The 20,770-nt window shown below is 43.9% G+C and overlaps 1 protein-coding gene across 1 annotated transcript in view; it reads left to right on the forward strand.

Annotated features, from left to right (window-relative positions):
• Positions 1–20,770, forward strand: part of erbb4b (erb-b2 receptor tyrosine kinase 4b) — a gene marked incomplete at its 5' end in the record, with an annotated part of 265,305 nt that overhangs the window by 198,951 nt on the left and 45,584 nt on the right.

Consider the following 20,770-nt stretch of genomic DNA (forward strand, 5'->3'; position numbering starts at 1 on the left):
TCTCTTTCTCTCTCATTCTCTCTCTTTCTCTACTCCTCTTTCTCTACTCCTCTTTCTCTCTCTATCTCTCTCTCTCTCTCTCTGTCTCGCTCTCTTTGTCTCTCATTCTCTCTCTCTCACTCTGTCTGTCTCTCTCTCTCTTTACCCCCATCCTCTATCTCTCTCATGCTCTCACTCAATATCTGTCTGTCTCTACATGAATACACTCATCCATAATCTCTCAAACACACATTCTCATTCTAGATTCTGCTTATACCTGCTCCGTTGAAGTTTCATTGATCCTACAGTCTTAACCTTGTGGAGTCTGTCAGTGATGTAGATTGACTAGGTTTTTACCTCAGATACACTCTCTGGGTGCATTCCAAATTGCACTCTATTCACTTTATAGTGCGCTGCTTTTGACCAGGGCCCTATGGCACCCTGTTCCCTATATTGTGCACTACTGTTTTGGTAACAAGTACTGCACTATAAAGTAGTGCACTATAAATTAGTTTTAAAGTGTACATACGTACACTATAAATTAGTGCACTATAAAGGGAATAGAGTGTCATCACAACCTCACACTCCCCAGCTCTACAGTGCGGTCTTCCAGTAAACAGTTCCCCCTATCCCCTTTAAAACATTTAGGAGATAATATAAACTAGTGAATTACTAAACAGCATCCCTTCCATCCTTGGTGAAATGATGGGTGAAGAAGATGTCTCTGTACATCTACATGGCAGTTTTCCAAAGATCATTTTCAGTAACACTTTATTTGGATATTCCATCTGTAGGTGCTCTACAGCCAGCTACAAACTATCAGTAACTACCACTGCCCCCCCTCTCTCCCTCTCTCCCACCGACTATCTGCACTTCGTCCCTGCACTGAGACACGCGCTCAGGCAAGCACACGCTCTCATCCACAGGTCTCTACCCACTCAGGCACACACACCTACACTGACACGCTTCTTATGCACACTACACACACATACGTACATACACACATACACCCACACTCACACACTCACTACTGACACCACACACACACATACATACATACATACATACATACACACACATGCACTCACACTCATCACCCACTCACCACATAACCATAGTGATTATTATTACCAGTAGTATTTATCCTGCTACCAGCCAGTTTTACATGGATACTGAACAAAAATATGAACGCAACATGTAAAGTGTTGGTCCCATGTTTTAAGCTTATTTCTCTCACATCCCTGTTAGTGAGTAAGACAATCCATTCAGCAGACAGGTGTGGTGTATCAAGAAGCTGATTAAAGAGCATGATCATTACACAGCTGCACATTGTATTGGGGACAATAAAAGTCCACTCTAAAATGTGCAGGTTTGTCACACAACACAATACCAGATGTCTCAAGTTTTGAGGGACCATGCTATTGGCATGCTGAATGCAGGAATATCCACCAGAGTTGTTGCCAGATAATTGAATGTTCATTTCTCTACCATAAGCCGTTGTCGTTTTAGAGAATTTGGCAGTACATTCATCTGGCCTCACAACCACAGACCACGTGTAACTACGCCAGCCCAGGACCTCCACGTCCGGCTTCTTCACCTGCGGGATCGTCTGAGACCAGCCACCCGGACGGACAGCTGAATTTCTGCACAAACTGACAGAAACCGTCTCAAGGAAGCTCATCTGCGTGCTCGTCATCCTCACCAGGGTCTTGACCTGACTGCAGTTCGGCGTCGTAATCGACTTCAGTGGGAAAATGCTCCCGTTCAATGGCCACTGGCCATTGTGATCTTCACGGTGGACTCCTGGTTTCAACTGTACCAGGCATATGGCAGACAGCATGTATGGCATCGCGTTGAGAGGTTTGCTGAAGTCAACGTTGTGAACAGAGTGTCCCATGGTGGCGGTGGGGTTATGGTATGGGCAGGCTTAAGCTACGGACAATGAACTTAATTGCATTTTATCGATGGCAATTTGAATGCACAAAGATACCGTAGGATGAGATCCTGAGGCCCATTGTCGTGTCATTCATTCGCGACCCTCACCTCATGTTTCAGCATGATAATGCACTGTCCCATGTCTCAAGGATCTGTACACAATTCCTTTAAACTGAAAATGTCCCAGTTTTTCCATGGCCTGCATACTCACCAGACATGTCACACATTGAGCATGTTTGGGATGCTCTGATTTGACGTGTACGACAGCATGTTCTATTTCCCACCAATATCCAGCAACTTCGCACAGCCATCGAAGAGGAGTGGGATAACATTCCACAGGCCACAATCAACAGCCTGATCAACTCTATGCGAAGGAGATGTGTCGTGCTGAGGTAAATGGTGGTCACACCAGATACTGACTGGTTTTCTGATCCACGCCCCTACCTTTTTTTTAAAGGTATCTGTTACCAAGAGATGCATATCTGTATTCCCAGTCATGTGAAAAACATAGATTAGGGCCTAAATAGTTTTATGTCAATTGACTGATTTCCTTATATGAACTGTAACTCAGTAAAATCTTTGAAATTGTTGCATGTTGAGTTTATACTTTTGTTCAGTGTACACACCTACCTAAATCATTCCAGTATCCATGCACATTGTAAATATTGTTATTCTCACTGACCTGATATAACTTGCGTTCTGGTGTTTTTTTTCTTCTCATATTTCCCGTGTTTTTCTTCTCTGTTGTATTACTTGTATTCTGCATTGTTGGGAAATGATACTATATAGGAAATAGTTCAAAAGTTTCATTGTTTTATTGTCACATGCACAGGATACAGCAGGTGTAAAACAGTACTATTTCCTATATAGTGCACTACTTTTGACCCGGGTCCTATGGCACAATATAGTGTTTCTAAGGCAGTGGTTGTGAAGGTTTTGTTGGCCTCCTAGGTGTGAGTCAGGGGACCCCCAGGGGCCCCAGGTAATGAGGCCAGGGACCTGGGATAGAGACAGCATACCAGTTCTCTATACACTCAGCTAGTCCTCACTATGAGTGAAGTCATATGTAAATTAATTGTAAATGTTGTAGAAATCTATGGATCCTTGTACAATAAGTAACAGTGCTCGCCCAGATTTCATTTTGTGGAGAATTTAATGACTGAAATACAGTTTTGGAGATTATAGCATATTGTATAAGTGCAGGGTCATAAACAAAGGTCAGCCGTGGCTTATATGGCCCTAAGGTATCTGTGTAGATATGTGCATGGTCTAACTCCAGCAGTAAGAGCTGAGTTCCCAGGTATGGGTGCAGGTACATGGCTGTTCGGGACTCTCCAGGCTGCCAGGCTCCTGTGGAAAACAGGTTAATCTGTGTCTGGGAGAGGAGGCGAGGCGAGACTCCTCTCTATCTTGCTCTTTCTCCTCTCTCTCTCTCTCTCTCTCTCTCTCTCTCTCTCTCTCTCTCTCTCTCTCTCTCTCTCTCTCTCTCTCTCTCTCTCTCTCTCTCTCTCTCTCTCTCTCTCTCTCTCTCGCTCTCTCTCTGAGTCAGACAGCCCTTCACACGATGGATTATTAATGTAATAATCAGCCGTGGGATCCATTCTAATGAGCAGATTAATCAGGGGCTATGCACTGAGAGACATGCCACCATGGCACCACCCTCTTTATTTATTAGATTTTTCTTCTACCTCTCTCTTTCTTTCTTTAGCTATATCCCTCTCTCACTATCTAACTCACAGTGTGTGTCCTGTCCTCTTAACTCCAACTCTCCTTAGCTTTTTCTTCCTTCTTTTCATCTGTCTTTCTTTAAATCTCCATATCTCACTATTTCTCTCTGTCTTAAAAACTGTGTCCTTTTAACTCCACCTCAGCTATATCCCCTCCTGTTTCTCCTCAGCATCAGGCACACAGTCAGTCTGCATGGGGACACGTCGGTTAGCTGAGCTCACTAGGCCGGGCCGGAGAGTTACATCCATAGAATTAAAACCAGAACAGAAAGAATAGAACAGAATGTGGAACACTTGGGAAAATGGAGAGGTTCATGTTGCTAACAGAACATATGCAGTTCTCTGTTGTTGCATTGATCTCTATCACATCACTCTCTCACATATCCAGTCCATGTCCTTGTGAAGCTTAAGCCGGCTGAGAATTACTCTTGTACAGATGGACCTTCAATGATGGCTATTAGATGTTGTGTTAATAAATGAGGAAGACATTTTGGTAGAATGCATTCTGTTGAGCACCTGACTAGACATGCCCTTTCTTCCTGTCCCCTTCTATTACCTCAGCTGTCTTCATTTTGTTCACACTCTATCTACATCTGGTGATGATTTGGTTTAATTGACGCGTTGCAGAAATGGACTAGTTATCTTCTCTAGCCCCCTCTTCTCACATGAAAGATCTCAAATGGTGCTCTATGGTGCTTTAGAAGACTCATTGCATCTTGAGGTCCTTTTCCTGTGCAAATCTGAATGCTGAGTAAACATCTCTCTCCCTCTTTCTCTCTTTCTCCCGGGGTGAACAAACATCTCTGCCTACCTCATTATTTAGACCCCAGGGTGCCTCTGTCCATCCCTCCACTCACTTTGCCCATCTCTTTGAGTATTCCCTGGCTCTATTCCGAGGTGAAAGCAGGCATAGTTTATTTTTTGGTGTTTATTTTTTTATAATCATTTTTTTACCCCTTTTTCACCCCAATTTCATGGTATCCAATTGGTAGTTACAGTCTTGTCTCATTGCTGCAACTCCTGTATGGACTTGGGAGAGGCGAAGGTCGAGAGCCGTGCTTCCTCTGAAACACAAGGGGGGCCAATTGTGCGCCGCCCCATGGGTCTCCCGGTCGCGGCCGGCTGCGACAGAACCTAGACTCGAACCCAGAATCTCTAGTGGCACAACTAGCACTGCGATGCAGTGCCTCAGACCACTGCGCCACTCGGGAGGCCCATAGTTTAGTTTATATAGTGGAGCCCTGCTAGTTGAATCTGCAGGGGGAGAATATGCTCCTCCCTATGTTATGCTGTACAGTACAGAGAATAGTTTCTCACTGTCCTCAAGACAGCAGGCAATAGCAAACACTAAGTGCAAACAGACAGCAAGATATACAGTAGAGGTTACAGAGATTTACACGCACACACACACACACAAACGCACCCATGCACACACACACACATACACACACACACACAAACACAGTCACAGTGCAGAATTAAAGGCAGGGAAAGATGGATGGGTGGAAGGAGAGGCAGTGGGGTGATGGATGACTGGAGGCAGGTCACTCAATGGATGAGGACCATGCCACCTGCAGACAGTGCTGACAAATGATAACCTGCCAGCCCCAGACCACGCAAACATCTCTGACACACACATGCACGTACGCACACACTCACACATGCGCATATCTCTCTCTCACCTTGAGATGAGCTCTCATGTCTTTCTCTCTTTACATCTCTGTCTGTTTCTCTCTTCCTCTCTCTCCTCTTTTTTCTCTCTCACACCCACGACTACATACCTGAATCCTCTGAGAGGAGAAAAGGAACTTGTCACATAATTACATCACATTGTTAAAACAGCGACAGTTTAATTTACAACAAATGAGGTGAGATGGCTGCTATGCCAAGCGCATCAATTCCTTCCAGCTTCAGATGGCACCATCAATTGGTTTCTCACAAACCCAATTACATATCTTATTTCAACAATGAGTTTACACAACCTTGGAGACCTAGATATTATACCTACAACAGTGTATATTTCTTCTTTGACTGTAACTGGCTTGTACTTCCCTCCACCTCTTACTGTTCATTTCAACACCAAAATAAATCCATAATACCCCCCTCCTCCAGGGTTAAATGATGTTCACTAGATGAGCACTGGAGACTGGAGAGAGTTCAGAGGGTTGATCATACTAGAGCTCCCCTCTCAGTCCAGAGAATCATTTAGTTGCGCTACTTTTCACTAAGGACCATATGGCTCTTGTCAAAAGTAGTGCACTGTAAGGAATAGGGGGGCATTTGGGACAGCCTCAGTCTATCAGACAGGGAACCAAAATGGCAGTTTAGGAGCCGTTAGGAGTGAAGGAGGATGACACAGAGCCAGCGTTCTAAATGGCATCCTATCCCCTATGGGCTCGTGTGTGTGTGTGTGTGTGTGTGTATGTGTGTGTGTGTGTGTGTGTGTATGTGTGTGTGTGTGTGTGTGTGTGTGTGTGTGTGTGTGTGTGTGTGTGTGTGTGTGTGTGTGTGTGTGTGTGTGTGTGTGTGTGTGTGTGTGTGTGTGTGTGTGTGTGTGTGTGTGTAGGTGTGTGTGTGTGTGTGTGTGTGTGTGTAGGTGTGTAGGTGTGTGTGTGACCTGTCAGTCATTCTCCGTGCCCCTGAATGAAGCGTCAGTTGACTGAGACGGACCTCTCTCCCCTCAGGACCATTAGGACTGAAAACACACACACACATGCATGCTTCCGCCCGCACGCACACACACACACACTGACCTCTTACCCTCAGGACCATTAGGACTGAAAACACACACACACACATTCATGCTCCCGCCCGCACGCACGCACACACACACTGACCTCTTACCCTCAGGACTGTAAGGATATGACAGGGAAACCATTGTTGACTGTTGAAAGCTGCACTATTCTGCCTGGTGCCTGTGGGTGTTGCTGTACTGCCTTAGTGTTTGTGGGTGTTACTGTCCTGCCTGGTGCCTGTGGGTGTTGCTGTCCTGCCTGGTGTCTGTGGGTGTTGCTGTCCTGCCTGGTGCCTGTGGGTGTTGCTGTCCTGCCTGGTGCCTGTGGGTGTTGCTGTCCTGCCTGGTGCCTGTGGGTGTTGCTGTCCTGCCTGGTGCCTGTGGGTGTTGCTGTCCTGCCTGGTGCCTGTGGGTGTTAATGTCCTCTGATTTATGTTGTTTTTTGTAACACTGTTGTGCAAAATTGAGAGGAGGAGGTTTTATAATATACTTTTATTCTTAGCATTATTTAATGAGACATTTTTTGTTGAGTTTATTGTTAGGCTTTTTAATAAGTATAGTGTGTTCTTGTTGTGTGTTGTGTGGTAGTGTACTAGGACTAGGGCTGGAATCAATGGCTAGTTTCTTTCCAGACCATCTGTCTGGGGTTCCATCGCGGTAAAAATCTATTTTTTTCTCTCTAGATATTATCTTTCCTTCTTTCCGTCATTGTGTTTTCACTGCTGCCTGGCTTCATATTCATCCCATTTCTCTTGCTCTTCTCTCTTCCACTCACTCTTCTCTTTTTCTCTCGCTCCCCTCCTCTCCCCCTAGATAGAAGCTGAACACCTGTCACTGTGCTGTTCTTGTTTGCTATCTCTATTTTCTGCCCTTCTCCATCTCTCCCCCTCTCCTTGTTCCGCTCTCCCTCTCCTTCTGCTCTCCTGAGTATTAAGGAGCCAGCCACCCAAACAGACTGTATGTGTGTGTACGTGTGTCTGTGTGTCGTGTGTCTGTGTGTCTGTACCTGCCCTGTCTTGTCTCTAACCTGTCTCGTCTCAATGGCTCATTTCCTTCTACTCCTCCTCCTCCTCCTCTCCTCCCTTCCTCTCCTCCTCTCCTCCTCTCCTCTCCTTTCCTCCTCTCCTCCTCCTCCTCCTCTCCTCTCCTGCTCTGCTCCTCTCCTCCTCCTCCTCCTCCTCCTCCTCCTCCTCCTCCTCCTCCTCTTCTCTCCTCCTCTCCTCCTCTTCTCTCCTCCTCTCCTCCTGCTCCCTTTGTTCTGATCCTGCCCTTCTCTCTTTTTACTATCAGTCCTATCTGTCCTGTAGGATGACTCTACTTCACTCTCTCTCTCTCTCTCTCTCTCTCTCTCTCTCTCTCTCTCTCTCTCTCTCTCTCTCTCTCTCTCTCTATCTCTCCTCTCTCTCTCTCTCTCTCTCCTCTCTCTCTCTCTCTCTCTCTCTCTCTCTCTCTCTCTCTCTCTCTCTCTCTCTCTCTCTCTCTCTCTCTCTCTCCTCTCTCTCTCTCTCTCTCTCTCTCTCTCTCTCTCTCTCTCTCTCTCTCTCTCTCTCTCTCTCTCTCTCTCTCTCTCACACACTATGAAATATATTATTTTATCTTTCCAAGTCCCCTGAATTACATTGGAGTGGTAAACTGTGTGTGTACTTGTCTGGATGAGCTCTTGCACATGCACTACATGACCAAAAGTATGTGGACACCTGCTCGTCAAATATCCCATTCCAAAATCATGGCCTTAATATGGAGTTGGTCCCCCTTTACTGCTATAACAGCCTCCACTCTTATGGGAAGGCTTTCCACAAGATGTTGGAACATTGCTGTGGGGACTTGCTTCCATTCAGCTACAAGAGCATTCGTGAGGTTGGGCACTGATGTTGGGGCAATTAGGCCTGGCTTGCAGTCAGCGTTCCAATACATCCCAAAGGTGTCCGATGGGGTTGAGGTCAGGGCTCTGTGCCACACCGATCTAGAAAAATCATTTCTGTATGGACCTCCCTTTGTACACGGGGGGATTGTCATGCTGAAACAGGAAAGGGCCTTCCCCAAACTGTTGCCACAAAGTAGGAAGCACAGAATCATCTAGAATGTCATTGTATGCTGTAGTGTTAAGATTTCCCTTGCCTGGAACTAAGGTGCCTAAACCATGAAAAACAGCCCCAGACCATTATTCCTCTTCCACCAAGCTTTATATTTGTCACTATGCATTGGGGCAGGTAGTGTTCTCCTGGCATCCGCCAAACCCAGATTCATCCATTGGACTGCCAGATGGTGAAGCGTGATTCATCATGCCAGAGAACGCGTTTCCACTGTTCCAGAGTTCAATGGCAGCGAGTTTTACACCCCTCCAGCCGACGCATGGCATTGCGCATTGTGATCTTAGCCTTGTGTGCTGCTGCTCGGCCATGGAAACCCATTTCATGAAGCTCTCGACAGTTATTGTGTTGACGTTACTTCCAGAGGCAGTTTGGAACTCAGTAGTGAGTGTTGCAGCCGAGGACATACGATATTTAAGTTCTACGAGCTTCAGCACTCGCCGGTCCCATTCTGTGAGTTTGTGTGGTCTACCACTTCGCGGCTGAGCCGTTGTTGCTCCTAGACGATTCCACTTCATAATAACAGCACTTACAGTTGACCGGGGCAGGTCTAGCAGGGCAGAAATTTTACGAACTGACTTATTGGAAAGGTGGCATCATATGACGGTGCCACTTTGAAAGTAATTGAGCTCTTCAGCAAGGCCATTCTACTGCCAATGTTTGTCTATGGAGATTGCATGGCTATGTGCTCGATTTTATACACCTGTCAGCAACGGATGTATCTGAAATAGCCAAATGCACTATTTTGAAGCTGTGTCCACATACTTTTGTGTATATAGTGTATTTGTGTGTGGTAACATTCACTGATGCTAATTCTAAAGCATGCTCTGCCTCTCTCCACTGAAATTAATAATTGAGTGGGAGGAGTTAAGAGGGTCAGGTTGCTCAGTGAAGCCTGGGTCACTATCAGAACCACAAACCACAGATCCACTGACCAGCAGGCTCTTAAACCACACTCTCAACATATTTACTGTAACAGCTTAAACAACACACCAAGTGACATGGTGTGGCCTGTCCCAGAGTTCATGTGTTGGGAAATAGAAACCATACCGTGGTGTGATTGCAAAAAAAAAACATTTTCTGCTGTGAGTGGAGTTCTTAATCAGTTATGAGTTTAACACGGTCAAGGCTCCCCATAACGGGTGGTGGTGTAATTAACCATGAACAGTGTGGGCCTGGCTGATTTGGTGATCTGTTTCATTGGGTCAAGTTGGCCATATTTACACCACTCAGCCATCTGGTACAGGCCCACGCCTGGGACGGAAGGAATTATGCATGTCAAGTATAGATGCTCACTGTCTGTTGCATTCTTTTATTTGTGTTTCTCTTTCTCTCTTTATCTCGCTCTGTCTCTCTCTGTTCTCTCTATATCTCCCCCCTTTCTCTCGATCTCCCTTTATTTCTCTCTCTCTCCCTCTCCCTCTCTCTCTCTCTCTCTCTCTGACAGCTTGTGTGCCTATGGTTATGTTTGAGTGAGACTGCTGCAGTAACTGAATTGGCTGGGTCTGTCCACTGATTGGCTTAGAGCCTTAGGGATACACAGTAGGTTGTCAACCATGGTTCCTTTGTGAAGAAAAGATTCCCTCCCCATCACATGTCCCGTGGTAGGACAGCTGGGCCACAGTGTGATCACCTACTGTGTTTAGTAGTGTCAATCAAGCAAACATAAGCACACGCACAACTATGCACACACACACACACACACACACACGCGCGCGCGCGCACGCACGCACGCACGCACGCACGCACACACTCACTCACTCATACTTGTTGTTAACTCAGAGCAGGTGTCCCTGATTATATATGTATCTCCTATTTAAATCTGTATGTGTGAGGCTGCATGGTGAAACCCCAAGGTGCCCTCTAATCCGGTGAATGACTCAGGGTTGTTGTATCAGTCTCACAATGGATGACACGTCAGACCAGACACCTTAAGGACACACATAGTCTCACAGATAGTTAGTGCTGAGCAGTATACTATCCCATATCACCTTCTTCACAAGACCTTTGTCCGTACACTTCTTATATCGTCAGGCCGTTATCATGGCAGATGCAGATACCTCTCTCACCATGTGCCCTTTGTTGAGCCTGTTCTAGAGGGGGAGAGACACAATCCTAACCCTCTCACTGAAACTCCATCTCCGTCTGCCTAGGCTGGGCTATACACACACACACACACACACACATACACGCACACCTGCCCGAGCTACTCTGGACTGCAAGGCCTCCGGCTTAGAGAGCGCCCTGCAATATTGATTGGAAGCTTCTACACACACGCACGCACACACACACACACACACACAATGAAACACGCACACGCAGCCCTCTCAGGGAGCAGACAGGTGTGTTTTATTTACTTTGGCCAGAGGAGTCCAGGCGTTCTCAGAATGAGTAAACAGAAAGAGAGCTAGAGCCAACCTGAGGGCCCTCCGGCCAGGCAAAAGACAATGAAGAAATAAAGACAGAGATAAAGAAATAAACTGTGAGGGAAGAGAGAGGGGGGGGGGGGGGTTGTATACTGGCGGAATAAAAGATTGAGTACAAAACAATGGAGCTGTTATTCATCCCATACCAACATTTAATGCATCAGCTACTCAGATCCTCAGAGATGCGTATAGTGCAATATGTTTTGCGGGGTGAATTGGAGTGCACAGTTCACTTGGAGCTCATAAATACTGTGTAAGCTCTGCTCTGTGTATGCTTGGTTGCACATTCTTCATTCCAGACCAACAATTATATACTGGGTTAATATGATGTTTCTGTTGTGCATTTAGAGACATTATGGGTTCTCTCTCTTCACGCTCCATCCCCCACTTTCTGGAAATGTGTTCCATGGGAAACCTGGTTGATTGCTCAGCGCTCTCTTGCTAGCTTTCTCTCTCTTTCCCTCTTTCTCTTGTTATCTCTCGCTCTCTCTAACCCCCTCACACACTTTCTCACTCTCTTCCCCTTCTCTCTCTCGCTCCCCCTTTCCCTCCATCCCTCATCCCGCTCTCCCTCCCTCTCCCTCTCTCTCTCCCTCCCTTCCTACCCATCCCCTCCCTATCTCCTTGTCTCTCTCATTCTCCCAGATCAATCATAGATCAAAGATAATGTCTCTCATTACACCACATCCAAATGATGTCATTATGACCGTGCTGAGCACTTATGATTATCATTATGATTATCATTATGATTATGATTATTATTATGATTTCTACATTACAACTAATTATTCCGTATCCAAAAGAGGCTTTTAATGGACTTCCATACGTTGTTTCAGTCTTTCATCTCAGCACCAGTATTATGTTACTCTGTGTGCATCTCAAATGGCACCCTATTCCCTATATAGTGCGCTACCTTTGACCAGAGCCCATACGGGGTACTGTGTACAGTAATAGTGTACTATATAGGGAATAGGGTGCCGTTTGGGACACACATTCTGTTTCCCTACCCTGCAGGCGTTCTCACCACTTCGGCTTTCTAAGTGCTGACAAGGCATGGCTAGCAGCTCACAGAGCGGTACTCCAGGGCCTGACAAATTGAGTAGTAAATTGTTGAGCGTGTGGGCCAATTAGCAGCCAGGAGCCGTGTTAAGGGGAGGGGCCGGGGGGTAAACAGTTGAACATGATTGACAGCTCAGGCTGGAGAGAGAGAAACAGAGCAACAGGCTCAAGCCCCATTCTGCAACCTAAGAGGTATGTTTCAGATGCTCAACATGCTTTGCTCACATCTACTGTGATGGTCCGGGCCTAAACCACAACAACACTAGACACTAGACACTATGGAACACAAAGCTTTTACTATCTCATCCTGGAATATACAAGGTCAGACTTCATCCTACAAGAAACATTAAGGAGACGGACCCACTGGTTGCTCTCTAGGTTACAGAGAGCTGGTTGTCCCATCCACCAATCTACCAGGTGTGAAACAGGGAAGAGACTCAGGGGGTATGCTAATTTGGTATAGAACAGACCTAACCCACTCTATTAAATTAGTCAAAACAGGAACATTTTACATATGGCTTGAAATTAATATTGAAATGATCTCATCAGAGAAAAATGTCCTAATGTGTGCTACATATATCCCCGCAATAGAATCCACATACTTTAATAGTGACAGCTTCTCCATCCTAGAGGGGGAGATCAACAATTTCCAGGCCCAGGGACATGTACTAGTCTGTGGCGACATAAATGCCAGAACTGGACAAGAACCTGACACCCTCAGCACACAGGGGGACAAACACCTGCCTGGAGGTGACAGCGTTCCCTCCCCCCTATTCCCCCCTAGACACAACTATGACATCATAACCAATAAAAACTGGTCCTATAAAAACTCCTGCAGCTCTCTCGGACACTGGGTATGTACATAGTCAATGGTAGGCTTCGAGGGGACTCCTATGGTAGGTACACATATGTGACCAACCGCCTAGATTTGGTCTTATGTAGCAAATTTTTTAATTGTGTTTTTTACATTGGATAAAATCAGAGGCTCAGAGCTAAAAGAAATGTATATCATACACTGTTTTCGAGGAATAATAGGAAAGTAATTCTGCTTTGAAAGTTGATAAACTTTTAACTTCACTTTTGAGAAAATGGCCCTTGAATTTTTGGTATCTACTGGAGAGCTCTCCTTAGTCTACACCCATTCAGCATCGTTCACACCTTAAGCCTTAGCCCCACCCATCTCTTTAAGGATTCACATGTGAGGTCATGTGCTAAACAGTGAGTAGTGAAGTAAAGATTAAAAGTGGCAAAAGTAGTAGCCTACAAGAAGGAAACATTCCAGGTAAATAGAAAGTATCCAGATAAAAATATTTTATGAATATTAAATGACGCTTACTCACTCGCTTGTGATGGGTCTTGTGAAAGACACTAAATTGATGGGTCTTGTGAAAGACACTAAATTGATGGGTCTTGTGAAAGACACTAAATTGATGGGTCTTGTGAAAGACACTAAATTGATGGGTCTTGTGAAAGACACTAAATTGATGGGTCTTGTGAAAGACACTAAATTGATGGGTCTTGTGAAAGACACTAAATTGATGGGTCTTGTGAAAGACACTAAATTGATGGGTCATGTGAAAGACACTAAATTGATGGGTCTTGTGAAAGACACTAAATTGATGGGTCTTGTGAAAGACACTAAATTGATGGGTCTTGTGAAAGACACTAAATTGATGGGTCTTGTGAAAGACACTAAATTGATGGGTCTTGTGAAAGACACTAAATTGATGGGTCTTGTGAAAGACACTAAATTGATGGGTCATGTGAAAGACACTAAATTGATGGGTCTTGTGAAAGACACTAAATTGATGGGTCATGTGAAAGACACTAAATTGATGGGTCTTGTGAAAGACACTAAATTGATGGGTCTTGTGAAAGACACTAAATTGATGGGTCTTGTGAAAGACACTAAATTGATGGGTCATGTGAAAGACACTAAATTGATGGGTCATGTGAAAGAAAGGCTATATCTCCCAGCCACATATTGCTAAGTGGATGGGTCTCTACAGAAGGTGTAAACAGTACAGACAAATTGTTATTTGCATAGTAGCAATATCAGAAACAGATAGTGTCAATATAAAGAAAATAATATACAGTATGTACAAGAACAATATCAATAAAATAATATACAGTATATACAAGAACAATATCAATAAAATAATATACAGTATATACAAGAACAATATCAATAACAATATCAGTGATAGACAAGGTAGTTATATGCATACAAATAGAGGTAAAGTGGCTGAGCAGCAGGATAAAAAAATAAATAGTAGCAGCAACGTCTGTCATGTGTGTTAGGAGTGAGTCAGTTGAATAGAGGCACTGCAGATAGCGCTGGTGACTGGTCCATCCGAACCACGCATGAACAAAGGAATCTACATTCGGAGAGCCCGTTTCTGTCCTGCCCTTTACTTTGGTGCAGGGCATGTGATGTCCATAGCCTCTTTGTCGCAAAACTCCCTGATCTTCTCAAAAAGATACGTTTGTCTAGCTGTGTCCAGTCCAGGTGGTGCTTGTACAGGCAGACCATCTATGGGAGGAAGGATGTCAGCGTGGCACAGCAGCTGAAACCTGATCCTGACTGAGTCTGAACGCTTCTTAGCAACAACAACACCAGGCTCCAGAGCATTGAAGCTGTAAAACAGGAAATAACACACAAAAAAATGTGAGATCAATAAAAGTAGTGCCAGTCATGTTGGAGGACAATTATATAATCAAATGTGTTTATGATTTACATACCAAGTGTTGTCATCGATTCCTTGTAGAGACGCCACACTACTGCTTTTGTCACATGGGATGACAGCAGCTTTCCACCAAGGGTTTGTTTCCTGGAAGGCATCCTGGTAATAGTACTGCATTATCCTCTGCGTAGTTGTTGATGAAGTTTACCACTCGCTGCAGGTCCTCATGCTTCAGGTGTAATCTGTGCATGCTTGGGCCGGCTCTCCTTTTGAATGGAGACAGACAATAGAAAGCTGTGTCTGCTGTTGACCAGAACATCATAGTGATTGAAGAATGAAATAGGATTGTGTTGTTTTCCCTTTGTTTTTGTCTTTATACGTTTGAATAGTTTTTCTTTAAACTCGTGGTGCCTTTGTGGGTGTACTGCTCTCTCTGCCATGTGTGTTGACATGATGATTAGGTTGTGTGTGTTTGTGTCTATGGGAAGATGCTAAAATGTCTGAGCCTTACAAAATATGCTTTTAATTATAAACCTGTTACCTACATCTAATACAAATATTGTATTCTGACACACTTTCAAGTAGTGTATACAAGCCACTGATTATTATTACTTATTGATTTATTGATTTAACCTTTTTAACTAGGCAAGTCAGTGAAGAACAAATTCTTATTTACAATGATGGCCTACCCCGGCCAAACCTGGACAACGCTGTGCCAATTGTGCACCACCCTATGGGACTCCTAATCGCGGCCGGATGTGATGCAGCCTGATTTCAAGCCAGGGGCTGCAGTGATGCCTCTTGCACTGAGATGCAGTGCCTTAGACCGCTGCGCCACTCAGCTGTAAGGAGCTATAGATCCCATGACTTCTTCCCACACAAACCAAAGTATCACAGCATCTGCAGCTAAAGCCTTTTATACCAAATGGAGTTGTTGATAGCACCCCTCCTCTCTCCATAGCCCCATCCCTCCATCCCTTCTTCCCCTATGGCCCCTGCAGTGTTGTTAATGAACTAACCCCCTACACACACACCTCTCTCTCACACACACAAAGACACACACACACACACACACAAACACACACCTCTCTCTCTGACACACACAAAGACACGTACGCACACACACATCCCCACACACCCTTCCCTCCCACAAACACACACACTGGTGGCTCATGGTGTCACCTGGAGATAGTGGTGAGAGGTGAGGTACCTACACACACATCACGCCTCTCACCATGCCAAACACATTACCAGGCCCATCTGGTGCCCTCTCTCTGCCCACCATGCCAGGCCTGAGTGGGGCATGGAGCACAGGGCACGGGCCACCCCTCCAGGACAAGGTCATGTGTTGGCGTATGTTGTGTTTCACTGTCCTGCTCCTCCCTCAGGACCTTGGACTCGGCCTGGCAATGTTTGTGTGTGTGTGCGTGTGTGTGTGCGTGTACCTGTTTCTATGTGTGTGTGTGTGTGTGAATGTGTGTGTGTTTGTGTGTGTGTGTGTGTGTGTGTGTGTGTGTGTGTGTGTGTGTGTGTGTGTGTGTGTGTGTGTGTGTGTGTGTGTGTGTGTGTGTGTGTGTGTGTGTGTGTGTGTGTGTGTGTGTTTTTATGGCCTGGCTCTTTCTGGGTCACAGACTGAGAGGTCCAGCTCAGACCTGCTGCTTGACCATGACCTCACACTAGAGAGAGATGGATAAAGAGAGAGAGACTGCCACCAGTCTGACAGATGGGTTGGCATACCTGATAGAGGAAAGATAGCTGCCTGTATGTGCTGCCTGGTGGCCCCTCCAGTGCCATATCCGCCTGTCTGTCTGTGTGAAAAATAAAGTCCAAACCTTTCTGCTGCTGTGCTTTGACCTCCAAGAGATAATTTCAAAGACAGGTCATCTGATTAGGATGCTGTATCTTTCCTCTGATGCTTTCTTCCTTATACTCTCATCATATACCCAACCCCTTTCTCATGATTTGGTTGGGTCTAATTGTGTTGCTGTCCTGGGGCTCTGTGGAGGCTGTTTGTGTTTGTGAACAGAGCCCCAGGACCAGCTTGCTTAGGGTACTCTTCTCCAGGTTCATCTCTCTGTAGGTGATGGCTTTGTTATGGAAGGTTTGAGAATCGCTTCCTTTTAGGTGGTTGTAGAATTTAACCTGTCTAGGATGAGGGTGCCGCTAGCGGCACTCCCCCCCCACCCCCACTGAAAAACCAGTGCCGCGAAATTAAAAAAAAAATAATAATTTTAAATATTTAACTTTCACACATTAAAGTCCAATACAGCTAATGAAAGACACAGATCTTGTGAATCCAGCCAACATGTCCGATTTTTAAAATGTTTTACAGGGAAGACACAATATGTAAAGATGTACATCTATTACCTAAAAACACATTAGCATAATCCACCATCTTTTATTTGTCCACCAACACCAGTAGCTATCACCAATTCGGCTAAACTAAGATATTTATAGCCCCTAACCAAGAAAAAAACTCATCAGATGACAGTCTGATAACATATTTATGGTATGGGATAGGTTTTGTTAGAAAAAAGTGCATATTTCAGGTAGATGGCATAGGTTACAATTGCACCCACCGTCACAAATGGACTAGAAAAACTACATAGAGCAACGTGTTAACCTACTTACTAATCATCAAACATTTCGTAAAAACACACAGCATACACTAATCGAAAGACACAGATCCTGTGAATACAGACAATATTTCAGATTTTCTAAGTGTCTTACAGCGAAAACACAATAAATCGTTATATTAGCATAGCACATAGCACATAGCAGCCCAGCATTGATTCTAGCCAAAGTGAGCGATAAAAGTCAACATCGCCAAAATATATAAATTTTTTCACTAACCTTCTCAGAATTCTTCAGATGACACTCCTGTAACATCATATTACACAATCCATATAGAGTTTGATCGAAAATGTTTATATTTAGCCACCAAAATCATGGTTAGACAATGTGAAATGTAGCCCAGCTGGTGAGAAAATGTCCGTGCGCCATATTAGACAGTGATCTACTCTTATACATAAATACTCATAAACGTGACTAAAAAATATAGGGTGGACAGGGATTGATAGACAATTTAATTCTTAATACAATCGCGGAATTACATTTTTTAAATTATCCTTACTTTTCAATACAGTTTGCGCCAAGCGAAGCTACGTCAAAAAACATGGCGTCCTAAGCCACTAACATTTTTCGACAGAAACACGATTTATCATAATAAAAATGTCCTACTTTGAGCTGTTCTTCCATCAGTATCTTGGGCAAAGGATCCTTTCTTGGGTCCAATCGTCTTTTGGTGGAAAGCTGTCCTCTTGCCATGTGGAAATGCCAACTGCGTTCGGGATGAACTGGTAGCGTGCCCAGCAATTCACAGCGTTTCAGAAATAAATGTCCCAAAATCGCACTAAACGGATATAAATTGCTATAAAACGCTTTAAATTAACTACCTTATGATGTTTTTAACTCCCATAACGAGTAGAAACATGACCAGAGTAATATTACTCCCTCCACTAATGCTTGGAACAAGTGCGGGTCGATGTCCTCCAGGCGCATTACGCAGCAAGAAAAGACTTGCTAGCTACAGGTTTTTTTAATTTATAGTGCCTGTGAACGCGCAATCGACCCCATTCAAATCGTCATCACGTAAAGGCATCCAGGGGAAGACGTAAGCAGTGTCCGTATACTCATAGCAATAACAGTGCCCTTTTAACTGACTCCAGATCAGGGGCCAAAATTTCTGAAATCTGACTCCATGTCAGGGAAATTGCTGTAGAATGGGCTCTGTTCCACTTAGAGACAAAATTTCAACTCCTATAGAAACTATAGACTGTTTTCTATCCAATAATAATAATAATATGCATATTGTACGATCAAGGATTTTGTGGGAAGCCGTTTCAAAAATTACACGATTAGCATAAATAGTCACAACAGCGCCCCCATCCTCAACAGGTTAACAGCTCTTTTCTGGATTTTGATAATTAGCGGATTTTGGCCTAATTCTGCTCTGCATGCATTATTGGGTGTTTTACATCAAATCAAATTTTATTTGTCACATACACATGGTTAGCAGATGTTAATGCGAGTGTAGCGAAATGCTTGTGCTTCTAGTTCCGACAATGCAGTAATAACCAACGAGTAATCTAACCTAACAATTCCACAACTACTACCTTATGCACATAAGTGTAAAGGGATAAAGAATATGTACATAAAGATATATGAATGAGTGATGGTACAGAACGGCATAGGCAAGATGCAGTAGATGGTATAGAGTACAGTATATACATATGAGATGAGTAATGTAGGGTATATAAACATAAAGTGGCATAGTTTAAAACTTCTTGCGACTATAGGGGGTGCTGTTTTCTCATTAGCATAAATTGCATTACAGATTAAACAGCTTCCTACTCAATTTTTGCTCGTACAATATGCATATTATTACTATTATTGGATAGAAAACACTCTCTAGTTTCTATAGCCGTTGGAATTTTGTCTCTGAGTGAAACAGAACTCAATCTACAGCACTTTTCATGATAGGGAGTCAGATTTCAGACATCTTGGCACCTGATCTGGAGTCAGTTTACAGGTCCGTGTAAACGCTATGGAGAAACAGACACTTCTTACGTCTTCCCCTGGATGTCAGTGCGTGATGACGATTTGAATGGTGTCGATTGCGCAATCAGTCCCTATATAAATCACCAAATACCGGAAGTAGCTTCCCTTTGCTGCCTGCGTCTTGCGCGAGAAGGACATCGGACTCGCCTCCTTCCAACCTGTTGTTTAGCCAGGAATATTTCTCCGGTCATGTTTTTACCCGTTATAGGTGTTAACAGCATCATAAGGTAGTTAATTTGAACCGTTTTATAGCAATTTAGATCCGTTTAGTGCGATTTTGAGGCATTGCTTTGTTATGCACTTTCAAGCACCGGGCACGTTTCGGGGTCCCGGTCGAACGTTAGTGGGCATTTCGACGGACAGAGGACATCTTTCGACCAAATGAAGATTAGACCCAAGAAAGGATACATTGCCCAAGATACTGATGGAAGATCACCTCATAGTAAGAAATATTTAAGATGATAAATCGTTGTTCTGTAGAAAAATGTTAAACGCACATTCCGCCATCTTGTTTGCTATAGCTTCGCTTGGCGAACCCTGTATTGCACAGTAAGGATAATTTTAGAAATGTAATTCCGCGATTGCATAAAGAACTAATTTGTCTTTCGATAGCTGTCCAACTTATATTTTTTTAGTCAAGTTTATGAATAGATATCCATGAGGCAAGATCACTGTGAAAGAGGGCGGCCGACATTTTCAGGCTAGTTTTGCTAGTATTGTCATTGTATAACCACGTTTTTTTATGGCTAAATATGCACATTTTCGAACAAACTCTATATGTATGTTGTAATATGATGTTACAGGAGTGTCATCGGAAGAATTCTGAGAAGGTTAGTGAAAAAATTAATATATTTTGGCGATGATTACGTTATCGCTCTCTTTGGCTTGAATCAATGCTCTGGTAACGTTTGCACATGTGGTATGCTAATAAAACGATTTATTGTGTTTTCGCTGTAAAACACTTAGAACATCTGAAATATTGTCTGAATTCACAAGATCTGTGTCTTTCCATTGCTATGTGCTGTGTATTTTTAAGAAATGTTTTATGATGAGTAAATTGGTAAAACACGTTGCTCTCTGTAGTAATTCTAGTCGCTTTGGTGAGATTTGTGATGGTGGCTGCAATGGCAAACTATGATTTATACCTGAAATATGCACATTTTTCTAACAAAACCTATCCTATACAATAAATATGTTATCAGACTGTCACCTGATGAGGTTTTTTCTTGGTTAGTGGCTATCAATATCTTAGTTTAGCGGAATTGGTGATAGCTACTGGTGGAGAGAAAAAATGGTGGACAAAGAAAATTGTTGTCTTTTGCTAACGTGGTTAGCTAATAGATTTACATATTGTGTCTTCCCTGTAAAACATTTTAAAAATCAGAGATGATGGCTTGAATCACAAGATCTTTATCTTTCATTTGGTGTCTTGGACTTGTGATTGAATGATATTTAGATGCTACTATTTAATTGTGACGCTATGCTAGCGATGCTAATCAGTGTGGGGGGGGTGGGG

The sequence above is a fragment of the Salvelinus fontinalis genome, chromosome 23 (assembly GCF_029448725.1).
Source record: "Salvelinus fontinalis isolate EN_2023a chromosome 23, ASM2944872v1, whole genome shotgun sequence".
Taxonomy (NCBI): Eukaryota; Metazoa; Chordata; class Actinopteri; order Salmoniformes; family Salmonidae; genus Salvelinus; species Salvelinus fontinalis.